The sequence below is a fragment of the Anomalospiza imberbis genome, chromosome 1 (genome assembly GCF_031753505.1).
Source record: "Anomalospiza imberbis isolate Cuckoo-Finch-1a 21T00152 chromosome 1, ASM3175350v1, whole genome shotgun sequence".
In the NCBI taxonomy this organism is placed as follows: domain Eukaryota; kingdom Metazoa; phylum Chordata; class Aves; order Passeriformes; family Viduidae; genus Anomalospiza; species Anomalospiza imberbis.
This window is the reverse complement of record NC_089681.1, coordinates 90,344,741-90,349,342: the sequence shown is the minus strand read 5'-3', so window position 1 is coordinate 90,349,342 and position 4,602 is coordinate 90,344,741. Positions and strand designations below refer to the sequence as shown.

The 4,602-nt window shown below is 45.0% G+C and overlaps 1 long non-coding RNA gene across 1 annotated transcript; it reads right to left on the bottom strand.

Moving 5' to 3' along the window:
• Positions 1-436: 436 nt before the first annotated feature.
• Positions 437-3,650, bottom strand: LOC137481159 (uncharacterized). Its single transcript, XR_011003371.1, has 3 exons — positions 3,104-3,650; positions 1,410-2,147; positions 437-1,140 (listed from the first exon to the last, which is right to left on the bottom strand). It is a non-coding gene; the product is annotated as an uncharacterized lncRNA (long non-coding RNA).
• Between the last annotated feature and the right edge of the window lie 952 nt (positions 3,651-4,602).

Sequence of the window (4,602 nt, the reverse complement as noted above, 5' to 3'; positions counted from 1 at the left end):
CACAGGCATGTCAGCCTCAGTCCTTTCATGCAGCCCATAAGGCTCTCTGCACAAAGGAACATCCCTGTTTCAGGACAGATGTTCCTCAACTGCATTTGCAGACAGAAGGCTGCTGATCTTGGTCAGCCACCTCTGCACCTCCAGGTAAAGTCTACAGAGATGGCAGAAACACATCTTCCCCTGCATTTATCAGCTCCTCTCTTAAACAAGGCTATTTACTCTCTCCTGCCTCTGCAGCATTGGGATGCTTCAAGATCTGTGGTTATCAACACTACACAGGGAAGCGGCAAGGGTTATCTCATTACTTTTTCATTCCAAGGGTTATCTCATTACTTTTTCATTCCTTGATTTAGCAACTTTCCCTTGATTTGAATTCATAGCCCTGAAAGCTGGCTTACCAGGCCATCTGATGAGGAACACAACAGTAAGATATTACCATCCCGGCACTGCTCCCCCTTCCCTCTCTCCCGCACGCGAGGCCATGTGAGAGGAAGCGGGGCTGCTCGCACTCCTTCGGCTGAGTCAGGCTTGGACTGCCCCCATGCCTGCGCCCACCCGGCATCACTCACCCACCTGGCACCACCCCATGGAGGTGAGGGGCTTCTGCACCTACAGAGAGTGACGCTGAGCACTTCTCCATAAGAGGAAAAATCTATGCACAGATTTAAATCCCCTGTGATATTCAACTGATGCCAAGGGAGGGATCTATTTTCTGTTACCTCATAGGCTTCTGTGCTCAGCACACTGCTGTCAGAGCCCTCCCCAAAGCAGCAAAATGACCTGGCCGGCTTCACGCAATGTGGGAGGCCAACTAAGAGATTACTTATTTAACCTGTGCTCCCACCCAAAAGGAATGTGGAGTTTGGGCTGACCCCCTCCCAAACCTTGCAGGGGAAGATCCCACTGAGTCACTGCTGGCCCCAGGGAGAGGTAAGGCTGAGGCCAGGGTGAGGCTGCAGAAGGGAAATATACCTGAATCCATAGAAATGAGGGGGTTCCTCTTATTTGGTAGCCTGTGTGTGAAGTGATGGCATTTTTCCAGCAGCTATTAAGGGAATTTACTGAAAGGAGATACAAACTGATGAGGAAGCCTTTTTTTTTTCTTCTCACTGTGGCAGTCATCCTTGTTCCATGAGACACCTTTGAAAATATATTTAGTGTCATACTGCTCTATAAAGTGAGAGAGCATTTATCATCTTCACTTCACAGTCAGGAGTTGGCAGAAGCAAAAGATCAGGTTGTGCTTAAATATATATGTATTTTTAACTGCCTATATTTTGGACATCTCCATTTATGAGGGCTAGGCTTTAGCCAGCTGTCCTGTTATAGTTCTTTCCAAAAGGAAAGGGAAAGGGAAAGGGAAAGGGAAAGGGAAAGGGAAAGGGAAAGGGAAAGGGAAAGGATCGCACCTGAGGCAGACAGGAGTACTGACACATCTTCCTGTGCTCCTTCATGGTCACTTGCCATCTGCTTCACGAGGCTGCTGGATATGGCTAAAAACTCTCCATCAGCCCCTAGTCCCTTGGAGCTCTTATGAGGCTGAGATGTGTGTATGGATTGACCCAGGAGGATTTCATTTCAGCTGGTGTAAGGGAAGGTCCTCATAGCTGTGGATCTCACCAGGCACTGCAGCAGATGTTGAGGTCAGTGGGGAAGATATGACAGTGTGTTGATGCTGTGGGACAGGCATTCCCAAACTGGAGCCTGACAGAGGTCTCCATCAGGGACCCTGCTGGACACTGTAGAGGGCCTGAAAGATTGCACAAGGATCTCTCCTTGTTCCCACATCCAAATTCTCATGAGAGTGGCTGGGAACACTGTTCTCTAAATCCATTCTTGTGTTCTCACAGCAAGTAACATCTGTGAAAGCCAGAGGGGAGCTGTGTGTTAAAAGATTAAGGGTTCTCCTAAGCCAGTGAGCCTCTCAGACCAGCAGGATTTATGGCATGCTCAGTCACATCCCTGCCAGGCCTTTTGACTCCTGGTTCAAATAACCAGACCCCTACAAACAGCCAGATCGTCTCCAGATTTTCATCTAAAATCCAAGGTAAGACTTGAACCTCCCGTTTAGACCCTCTGGGTCTTGCTTTGAATGCTCTGCCACTGCATTACATTTGCAGGAGAGGTAGGAAGGTGATGCATGCTCCCTGGAACAAAAAGGGTAAAGGACCGTGAGTCATTCAAAGCCAGTGCAGTGCACAATATAAAAGCTTGAAAACCTCCTGACCCCCAGAATTTATTGTCCATTAGAGTTTCTCATTCATTCCCACTGGGAAAAGCTCCTCTGACATAAAACACTCCTATATTTTGAGTGGACACAAATAAAACAACAGCTTACCCTGGCCTGAAATTGCTCTTTTTTTCCCTGCAATCTCATAAGCCTTTATTTCTGAAAACATATTTGCCCTTAAAGCAATTGTACTTTCAGTGTTTTCCCTAAAGTAGGTTTCTTTCACTCAGTATGACAAAATTCCTAGTGCACATGTGCTAATCTTGATCCAGTTCATTATATTATCATTTACATAGACAAATTTCCATGGAAGTGCCTTTTTTAGTGTTACGGTCATCTAAGGTAACTCTAGGGTATATTTTCATTCCATCTGCTGTCACGAAGTTATCACTTAACCTTATACTCTATTACAAATTCTTCCTGAATCTATTTGAACAATTTGTTGTCAATTAAAAAAGGATTTATAATATTCTGTTCCCGAAGACTCTTCACTTCTCCATTCCTCTGGCACCCTCTTGTCCTGGTATCAAGACCAACCCTTAGATGCTGTAAACTTTTTTTGTGAGTTTTTACATGTGACAACAAGACCAAGTGAGATGTTGGTTTGAATTATCACCTCACAGCTTTATGAAGTTCACAGGATCAGGAAATTCTGTATACTGAGTTCTGTTTGCAGCTCTGTCAGAAAAAATGCAGCTCAAGTTTTGTTATGTGTCTTCACAGCCTGATAAGTCATTATGGGCCAGGGATAATATAAAATAAAACCACAAAGTGATAAACAGTGGAGTAATATAAGTAACTCTCAAGCAGAAGTAATATGATATATCAAGAGTAAGACCAGCCGAATGAAAGATCCCAAATAATGGAAATGACCTGTGAGCTGGCCTATGAGCTCCACACATCTGTGCTCTTCTGAAGTGCAGGAGGGCCCTAGGATCAGCTCCAGTTTCTTGACTTGCAGGTTAACCCACATCATCTGCACAGACAAACCACAGAGGGAAATGAGCCAGGCAACTCTGCAGTGATCTTTCTGGCTGATATATGAGCTGGAGGAGTAGCCACTGAGCAGAGCTGAGTGACAATTGTTTTGTTGGTCCCGCTGGAATTGCTGTCATATTTAATATTTATCTCACCTCATAAAGGAATGGAAAAAAAACAAATCAACAAGCGAAAATTTGAGGACAGGAAAAAGGGAAAGAAATAAGTCAGATCTGCTGAATCAAAATGCTTGGGAGATTTCCAAGTGTTTCCCCTAAAGTATTACAAATTTGTTTTACTGTAAATTAATTTGGAATGTGAAATGGGAAGGCATTTCCAAATTGGAGAAGTAATGTTCAACTTAGCCTTTAAATGAGGCATGTGGTGGTTAAAAAAAAAATCTACAACTTTTTCCTTATCGTGTGTTTTCCCTACGATAAGGAGAATTCAATCCTTGGGATAAAGGGGAATTCAGCTGTGTATTTGGGATAGACTTGGTCTTTTCCTGTAAGAAAAGACAAATTTCCAAAGAATTTCCAATGTCAAACACCTTTCAAGAGGTCCTGAAGCCATTGCAGTCTGCTATCCCTTCACTTGCAGCATCCTGCCCTTTCCTCTCTGGCAACATGGGCCAGATGGAACTTCCCATGGGCCATCTGTGGCACTCTAAAGATGATCTAAAGATGAGCCCCTGTGGCTGGCACTGCAGGATGCTGTCAAACCCATGGAGACTGGCCCCTACACAGCTGCCTCTCCAAACTGAGAAGTGGCTGTGTTTGCAAAGATTGCTGCAGGGAGCAGCTTGTGTGCACAGAGAAGGGAAGAGATGCCCTTTGCTTGAAAGAGAATGGACTGTCCTGAGCTCAGGGTAGGTCTTGGTACCTGCAGATGACTGAAAAAATATTTCACATGGTTTGGAAATGGAGAAACAAGACAACCAGATGTGAAAAATATCCAACCATTTGCCTGTGTGTAAGAGACAAGAAAAGCTGTGGAATCCCTTATTCCTAACAAAAGATTGCACTATTCCTGTAGTGAGAGCATGGAGAGACCCAACCCTGTGGGAGACACTGACTGTGAAAGTAACCTGTAAAGCACAACACCAGTGACCCTTCCCCCCTGGACCCTTCACTGGATGTGCCACAGTTGCCCTTGCAGTGGACCATGGGGCTGCACTGCAGCGAGCACCCTGCATGGCTGGCCATTTCCATCCCATAGCACTTCCCCAAGCATGCAACCAGAGCAACAGCAACACGCCCTCCTGCATCCTGGCATGTGTCACAAAATTTTGAGAAGCCTTTGTGCAGCCCCAGTCTGTCTTCAGCTGTTATAATCCAGAGCAAAATGTGCACAACAGCATTAACATCAAGTTAAAATAAATCAAAATCAGCATC